Source organism: Lactuca sativa, chromosome 3 (assembly GCF_002870075.4).
Source record: "Lactuca sativa cultivar Salinas chromosome 3, Lsat_Salinas_v11, whole genome shotgun sequence".
Lineage (NCBI taxonomy): Eukaryota > Viridiplantae > Streptophyta > Magnoliopsida > Asterales > Asteraceae > Lactuca > Lactuca sativa.
This window is the reverse complement of record NC_056625.2, coordinates 189,584,185-189,594,248: the sequence shown is the minus strand read 5'-3', so window position 1 is coordinate 189,594,248 and position 10,064 is coordinate 189,584,185.

Below are 10,064 nucleotides of genomic sequence, written 5' to 3'. Positions count from 1 at the left end.
GTGGCACTGATTTTTGATATTCACAGATCGAATTTTTGGCACTACTATATGGTTCTTCGGATTATGATTATTTATCTTCAGACTCTACACTTTGGGATGTCTCATTTGTGTTTGCATCTGGTTCAGATATTATGATTGCTTGAGTTTGGATTTGCCATATTTTGAAGACGATGATTATTTTAGCACTGCGGCGTGACACTTATTTTTGATCCTCCGATCAAATTTTTGGCATTGCTAGACCATGTCTTCAGATTCACATTATTTATCATTCGGAATTTGTAACAACCAAAATTTCGAAACAATTAAAACTTTTCAAAACAATTCATTTTAATAACATTGTTACAAAAAGGGTTTTCAATACATTATTTAACAGAGTATTTTTCCCAGGTCCATTTCATAAAACACCAACTCGAGGAACGGTACGATCACGCCTTTGCCTTGCCACAGACTCCTGAGAACCTGAAAACATAAAAACCACAACTGTAAGCCCGAGAGCTTAGTGAGATACCCCCAAAATACCAACCACATATACGGCCTTCCAGACCACAACCTTCCGGTCCAAAACATGTCGCCTTTCGGCCCATAGCGTAATGCCTTCCGGCCCATAAAACATTGCCTTCCGACCCATAACATATTTCCTTCCGGCCCATGACATATCGCCTTCCGGCCCACAACATAAAAAGCATACATATCATAACAGAACATAAAAAACCGTGCATACCGGGTTACACTCCAGACCAGACGACCATACACATAACATGTAATCATATAGCAGTTCACAGTTAGCAAATCGATCAACAGATCACATAACATATCATTACCCTAACCAAGATACCAGCCTAGCCGATGACTAGCATAACATTACTCTACCACTCAGCCAACATAATAATTATGCACATACGCCTTTCCAGGCAATGACCTTCCGGTCCACATCGCATTGCCTTCCGACCCGCAACATGTAATGCCTTCCGGCCCATATCCCGTAATATCATACAACAGACAATTACCCGGATTTCCATCCGATAAAAGGGTCGGCCTTGGTGCCTTAAAACCTATAGATATAGTGAGGATAAGTCACCTTGAAACTGCCGACTGAACAGATAACCCGAACTGCTCCGATCCCTGATACGATCTCCACCACTGGACAGCCACCAATACACTGAACTCAAAACCATAATCAACAATTACCAAAATACCCCTGGAAACCACTGGTCAACCCTTGGTCAAAGACTGGGTCAAAGTCAACCCCTGACTGACCCTACTCGCCGAGTCAACCCGATGACTCGCCGAGTCCTTATGCTCAGAACTTCCCTCAATTAGCGACCCAACTCGCCGAGTCACCCCAAGACTCGTCGAGTCCAACAACTCTGAGTCCAATCGCACCCAACTCACCGAGTCATCCCTTGACTCACCGATTCATCGACTCAACCAGAAATATTGGGACTTCCTCGACAAGACTCGCCGAGTCCAAATGGACTCGTCGAGTCCAAGGCTATCTTCAACCTACTCGCAGAGTTTTTCTTCCAACTCGTCGAGTTCCAGGCCATCTTCAAGCAACTCGTCGAGTCCACCCATGTGACTCGTCGAGTACCACCGGTCTGAATCCATATAGAAGCATCCCAGGCCATGCAATTGCTCCAAAACATAGATCCAACCTCCTACAATCCATCCATCACGTAAAGTGGCCAACTTTACGTAAATCTAAAGAGATCTAGGCCTTATTCACCTAAGAACCAAGGTTTGGGACATGGTAGCTCCATTAACAACACAAGAACAGGGGCTTTAATGCTCTTAAGATCTTCTCCACTCCAGATCTGAGGTAGCAACCTCAGATCCATCCTCCAACATCAAGATGCCACAAAACCAAGCACCCCACACAACCCCAAAATGAGAAACTAGGAAAACACAGCCCAAGAACGAAAGTATTACCTCCAAAAGATGCCTCAATAGCAATGAAACTCGAATCCAAGCAAAGCCGTTTGATCCAAGCCACTTCTCCTTCAAGATTTCTTCAACCAACACCTCTCCAAGCTCTAATTTGCTCAATAATGGGACCCTCCACGAATTTAGGGTTTCTGGGACTCAAGGGGGGAATAAGGGAGGCTGTGGAGGGGCATAATGCTCTTTATATAGGGCTCAACCCCGAAAATTAGGGTTTTCTCCATACAGCACCTACTCGCCGAGTCCATCTTTGGACTCGCCGAGTAGGCCACTAGACACGCGACCATAATCGCGACCTGACTCGCCGAGTCTACCCATGGACTCACCGAGTCACTCTCCGAAACTTACACTTTTAGCCCTTCAACTCTACTCTTGCGATTCCGGGATGTTACAATTCTCCCCCACTTAAATTAGGCTTCGTCCTCGAAGCCTACGACATCTCATCTTCAAATTACTTCCCACGACGCGCCTCCTGACCTTGACCGAACCCAGTCCCTCAAGGCACAACCATAGAAACTAGAAGCTCACATTCTCCTTCCATATGGTGCCCCAACCACCTACTCAACCCGGGCACCAGCTGTACCTTCCGATAGCCGCGCTCAACAATCGAGAATTACCCACGATGTCTTACTGCTCCAATTCTCATCTTTCACTTGACTCATATGGCCAGAAAACCACGAACTATCGGATCCCCGATCTGAATCCCACTCTATCCATTCCATGACGATAGAAAGACCCATTCTTCCATTCCGGAGCAACTCCCCCGAGTTCTCCTGTCACAGTCACACACACATGCTGATCTAGCTCTAGCACCCTCAGGTTTGGAAAACCTGATACACTGATGATATCCTCAAACATCCTTCCAGGATGAACCGCTAAAACATAACCAAAACCCTGATCAGAATCTCACTGAGAGTCCAAGACTCTCTCTCTACGTCCCTTCCGAACCCTTCTCCCTGGCTCTACGCCTGCGGTATTCCCTCCGCGCCCTGAGCAAACATATCAAGTCGAATGAGCTTTTATTCTACCGCTGCAACACGCTACTCAAAGACCATCGACGGACCACTCTAATCATAACTCTACACTACCGCTTTCATTTCCGTGAATTCGCACTCCCTTTTGGAATTTCATTCCTCCCTCTTTCCTTACCAAGGAAACCACTCGTCTGCCCAGTCACCATGACAGGCACTATGGTGCTCATCCCACGCTACACTACCTCTTTAAAGCGTACCCGGCATCCATGCATCACCACTACTCTGACTCTCATCGCATGGACTACCTTTACTGCTCAAGATCGCTACCCGGGGCCAGACCTCCCAATGCAATCACACTGCACCCTACGCAACCCATAACCTCGAACCGATCCACAGTACTCGCAGAGTCTTCAGCATAACTGGACCGCCTTCCCAGGCCTTCAGCCAATCTGACTGGACCGTCCTCCGAGCCTTCGGCCTGACTGGTACGCCTACCGGCCTTCAGTCTATCCGGACCGCTCAACTAGCATTCATCATTCCGAACTATCCCTTCGGGAAATCCTCCCGCGCATACCGTTCTAGCCCTCTAGGGGTTCCGAACTCTATCTCCATCATACATACTCGATCCCGGCCTGCTCCCATGCCTCCACAATCAAATGCCCTAGGTCTGTATCCTGCCCCGCATGCCTGACACTCGCTCCTATCAGCCTATACTCTGGGCTGACAGAACCCTGCTGAATCCCCACAGCTAAGCACTCTAAAATACTCATCCATCTCCCAGAGAGTTCTCCAACTCTCCCCTACTTATAGCATAGATTAACAACCACCGGTCGCCCTCACCGACCTTCCAGAACAACCCTGCACAAAGAAAGCACTTACACGTTGACTGCTTCCCACAAGCATAAACAACCTTAACGAGATCTCACATCAACACTGATTAGCCCGCTCGAAAGAAACTCAACTGTATCTAACCACTCCTCGGAAAACCGATGCTACCCGACCTTCAACCCAATGTTTCATCTCCACTAATAACCCCCACGAATGATAACCAACGAAAGCACAAAACACCAAACTATAACCATACCAAACCCTCAGGGAACAACGAATACCAAGATGAAAACCCGAAACACAAATCCATAACCATGCCAATCCCTCAAGGAACAACGGATACCAAGACGAAAGCCCGAATCACAAGTTCATAACCATAACCTCAACCCGTAAAACGACGAATACCGCATCAAAACCACACAAAGATACCAACACAAACAATACACCACAATAATTGCAAGATAACATGACTTCCAGAAAGAAACATACCCGCAGCTGCATCCGACACTGCTCTGACCTCCTCTGCCGCAAGCTAATAAGGACGACCCTGAGCCCTTGGGGCTCCGCTCCACCCAGACCTTCTCCTGAAATCCTCAAAGTGGCCAGTGTTGGAGCCTGCACCGGTCCCGCGGAAAATTGTGGACAATTGACCCTCATATGTCCAACCTGACGACAATGATAGCAAATCCTCAAATCCCGAACTGGCGCTGACCGCCGACAATCCCTGGCATAGTGTCCCTCCTTTCCGCACTTGCGGCATGCACCACCGGGCCTGCAAACTTCGGTGTGACTCCTCCCACACTTCCCACAAGTGTGGATGCTCAGATCCGCCATCCTGGAATCAACGGTCTTAGACCGTTTCGTTGCCGGCTCCGACTGAACCGGAGCTTGCCTCAGCTCACGCAACTGCAACTCAATCTCTAACTCACGCCGCCGGGCGGCCTCCTGCAACTCCAACAATGTCCCGCACCTCTGTGCGGACACAAACTGTCTAATGTCTCTCCTTAGCATACTCAGATATCGGGACATCTGAGCCTGCTCCGAAGCGAACTCAGGGCAGAACAACGCCCTCTCAGTGAACATTCTAGTGATTTCTGTCACCAACTCTGAAACCTGCTTCAGCTCGAGGAACTCCCAAGCCAACCTCTCCCTCTCTACCTGCGGAACATAACGAGTACTAAACATCTCTCTGAACTGATCCCATGAAATCGCATCCCTCTACGCATCCAAATATGACCTCGTGGTCAACCTCCACCAATCCTTTGCCCCGAGCCTCAACAGGTTCAGAGCACACCTCACCCTCTGATCAACAGGGTATGAACTCATGAAGAAACACCCCTCCACATCCGATAACCATCTCATAGCAACAATCGGGTTCTAAACTCCATCGAAGGTGGGAGGCTCCGTATTATCGAAGTCCCGATACTGAAAATCCCTATCAGCTCCTCCCCCTACTGCTGCTACAGTTACTGTAGCTGCCGCAGCAGCCATCTCCGCGAGAGCCGCATAGCGCTCATCAAAATACTCAACCATGGCGGTCTTGATCGACCCAAACAACGCCGGCAACTCAGCCCGGAGCAATGCAGCAACCTCATCATGCAGGATCTCGCGAATCCTCGCATCCAACACGTACGAGCTCATCTGACCAATAATCTCGGGCGGTACTGACCCGTCCGCAACTCCTCCTCTTGCACCCGATCCTGACCCGGATCCACTTCCAGCATGCCTCGAAATCTCTATCCTGAAAATGTATTAGAAAACCTCAGACTCTTCCCACTATCCCGGGAACCGACTCTCAACCCAAACCTAGAGGTCATGGTTTCCCTGATACGCGTATGGGTCCTGTGCTTTCAGTAGTACGGGCCCATACTACCTTCCACACCTACCCATATTTGTATGAAGTACTACCACAACACCCTAGCGACAAATGTTCATAGCAAGCGCTCGATCCTCACTCCTAGAGGAACACTGGAAATCTCAACAGAGGAAAACCATAGGCTAGCAGGCATCATAAAACAGGCAACATTATCATGAAATCCTGAAGATCCCTAGCCTAACACTAGCATGCTGTTCTATCAAAGCTCAATAAAACAATTGTCATGAATGGTAATTTGGGGTTACTTACTAGCTCCGGTTGATCGTACCTCCGCATCCTCCTTTACTTAATTTTAAAAAAACATTTTATTTCCTCTTTTTTTAAAACCCTCCTCGATTTGAGACTGGAGTCACACGAGTGTTCCTCCAATTCGCTCAAACCAAGGCTCTGATACCAACTTGTAACAACCAAAATTTCGAAACAATTAAAACTTTTCAAAACAATTCATTTTAATAACATTGTTACAAAAAGGGTTTTCAATACATTATCTAACAGAGTATTTTTCCCAGGTCCATTTCATAAAACACCAACTCGAGGAACGGTACGATCACGCCTTTTCCTTGCCACAGACTCCTGAGAACCTGAAAACATAAAAACCACAACTGTAAGCCCGAGAGCTTAGTGAGATACCCCCAAAATACCGACCACATATACGCCCTTCCAGGCCACAACCTTCCGGTCCAAAACATGTCGCCTTCCGGCCCATAGCGTAATGCCTTCCGGCCCATAACACATTGCCTTCCGGCCCATAACATATTGCCTTCTGGCCCATGACATATCGCCTTCCGGCCCGCAACATAAAAAGCATACATATCATGACAGAACATAAAACAACCTTACATACCGGGTTACACTCCAGACCAGACGACCATACACATAACATGTAATCATATAGCAGTTCACAGTTAGCAAATCGATCAACAAATCACATAACATATCATTACCCTAACCAAGATACCAGCCTAGCCGATCACTAGCATAACATCACTCTACCACTCAGCCAACATAATAATTATGCACATACGCCTTTCCAGGCCATGACCTTCCGGTCCACATCGCATTGCCTTCCGGCCCGCAACATGTAATGCCTTCCGGCCCATATCCCGTAATATCATACAACAGACAATTACCCGGATTTCCATTCGATAAAAGGGTCGGCCTTGGTGCCTTAAACCCTATAGATATAGTGAGGATAACTCACCTTGAAACTGCTGACTGAACAGATAACCCGAACTGCTCCGATCCCTGATACGATCTCCACCACTGGACAGCCACCAATACACTGAACTCAAAACCATAATCAACAATTACCAAAATACCCCTGGAAACCACTGGTCAACCCTTGGTCAAAGACTGGGTCAAAGTCAACCCCTGACTGACCCTACTCGCCGAGTCAACCCGATGACTCGCCGAGTCCTTATGCTCAGAACTTCCCTCAATTAGCGACTCAACTCGCCGAGTCACCCCAAGACTCGTCGAGTCCAACAACTCTGAGTCCACTCGCACCCAACTCACCGAGTCATCCCTTGACTCACCGATTCATCGACTCAACCAGAAATATTGGGACTTCCTCGACAAGACTCGCCGAGTCCAAATGGACTCGTCGAGTCCAAGGCTATCTTCAACCTACTCGCGGAGTTGTTCTTCCAACTCGTCGAGTTCCAGGCCATCTTCAAGCAACTCGTCGAGTCCACCCATGTGACTCGTCGAGTACCACCGGTCTGAATCCATACAGAAGCATCCCAGGCCATGCAATTGCTCCAAAACATAGATCCAACCTCCTACAATCCATCCATCACGTAAAGTGGCAAACTTTACATGAATCTAAAGAGATCTAGGCCTTATTCACCTAAGAACCAAGGTTTGGGACATGGTAGCTCCATTAACAACACAAGAACAGGGGCTTTAATGCTCTTAAGATCTTCTCCACTCCAGATCTGAGGTAGCAACCTCAGATCCATCCTCCAACATCAAGATGCCACACAACCAAGCACCCCACACAACCCCAAAATGAGAAACTAGGAAAACACAGCCCAAGAACGAAAGTATTACCTCCAAAAGATGCCTCAATAGCAATGAAACTCGAATCCAAGCAAAGCCCTTTGATCCAAGCCACTTCTCCTTCAAGATTTCTTCAACCAACACCTCTCCAAGCTCTAATTTGCTCAATAATGGACTCTCCACGAATTTAGGGTTTCTGGGACTCAAGGGGGGAATAAGGGAGGTTGTGGAGGGGCATAATGCTCTTTATATAGGGCTCAACCCTGAAAATTAGGGTTTTCTCCATACAGCACCTACTCGCCGAGTCCATCTTTGGACTCGTCGAGTAGGCCACTAGACACGCGACCATAATCGCGACTTAACTCGCCGAGTCTACCCATGGACTTGCCGAGTCACTCTCCGAAACTTACACTTTTAGCCCTTCAACTCTACTCTTGCGATTCCGGGATGTTACAGAATTTATTTTTGGATGCTTCACATTATCAGTAGGTTGTTCTTCAGAGATTATTTGGTGCATTACCATTCGCTTTCAGAATATTAAAGATGTGTGATTCGAGATTGTGCTCTTCGGTTCTACAGTCGAGGGGGAGATTGTGAACAAGATTGGTTTTTGGGGACTGATCACATTCGAAGATTAGGATTTCTTACTTTTATTCAGAGATTGGGGTTTCTCTGTTTTTTCTTTGATGCTAGAGATTCCATTTCTAGATTCCGAGATCACGACAGCTTCAACACTTCCGAGACGCTTCAGCACCAGACCCATCGGACCTGCCTGTCGAATGTTCTGTCTTTTATCACTGCTTTACCCTCACCATTTTCGAGCATTTAGGGGGAGATTGTTGAAGCATAAAAATGATCTACAGTGTTGAGTGTTTATTAGGTTAGAATATTCCTTTGTATGAAAAACATATTCCTTCCACTATTATATAAAGTGGAGGTGATGGTCATTTTATTGTTAAGAGTGTTCACTATGTAGACTTGTAGATTTGAGAGAGTGTGGTGGGATCTCTCCCACAATGGGACAGTTATCTCTCCTAACCATGAGTGTTCTTGTAATATTTTATATCTCTCTATTTATCTAATACAGTTTTAATCACATATATTGTTCATCATGTTCATACATGATTATCTTCTTGGTAATATCTTCCGCACCGATCCAATCGATAAAATGGGAACCTACAATAAGGATAAGTTTTTTCCGCAAAGTTTTAAAATGAAAGGAAATTTTGATTTTATTTATTTTAAATATCCTTACAATGGAATGTGTGAAAATTGTTGTTTATATGATTCAATTGATAGCAATAATTGAAATGTGAATTTGATTCTTTCTTTTGTGGTAGTGTCTAAATTTACCAAATAAGGAAAGATTCTCATCACCAAAGTCTCAATTGGACCGAAACTTAGAATCATACAAGAAGTATAGTATGATGAATGAGAACTTTCAGCTTTGGAAAATTAAGACTAATTCCTTATGTGAACAAGGAAAGGGCTAATGGGATCGAGTACCCATTCTTGTGCACTGGTCAAGTCCACCACAAAAGATCGATAAGACTATTCGCCATGATTTACTAAAGCCTAGTAAATATGGTTATACTTACAAGTTTAAGTATAATTATGGAAAACATTGGAAAATACTCAATGTATAACAGAATGAATGAGAAGAATCAAATTAGGCAGAAAAATAAAAGTTTCTCAAACCTAAAGAGGTAGGAGCGTACTTTAGTATCATATTCTGATCATTAAGAGGTGGGAGAGTACTTTAGTATCATGTTCTGATCATCTTAATGATTAAGAAACAATATCACTATTCATCCTGTAAGGACATTTTAGTGCATTCTTATGGCTAAGAAAAGGAGACATGAATTGTTGAAATGGTTAAATCAAGAAGATGATTCATACTTCGTTCCAAAAAACAATTCTTAGAGTCATACTACAAGATTGTATCTTGAGTGACATATCTTAAAGAAGGTTGATTAACAATAGTCAAATGTAAGAGTAAAATGTGTTCTACTCTTGTACATTTGGAATTGGTAAGTTGTGATGTTTTGGATAAAATAGAGATCAACTAACACCAATTGTGTGAAGTGTTTGTCTTGATAAAGAATCCGCACTATCTCTTGAATATTTGGCAAGATAGTTTTATATGTCAAGAGGACAGTGGGAGTCTTAAAGGTCTTGAAAGTCTCAAGAACTAATCAAGAATAAAACCTGTAGTTTCTTACTAGCTTACGACTTGAGGTTTGTAACCTATCATGTTGACATATTTTATGCCCATTCTAGTTAAAGTTGTCTTTGCATAGGATTTCTGGGAGTTCTCAATTGGTTGCATAACAACTTGGAAGCAATGCTAGGCCCTTGTGCTGCTAGGTGGCAAGAAGTTAAGATTGCACAAGTTCAATCCACATGAGTTTGGATTTGTCACTAACCTTGTCTTGTAATTTGTT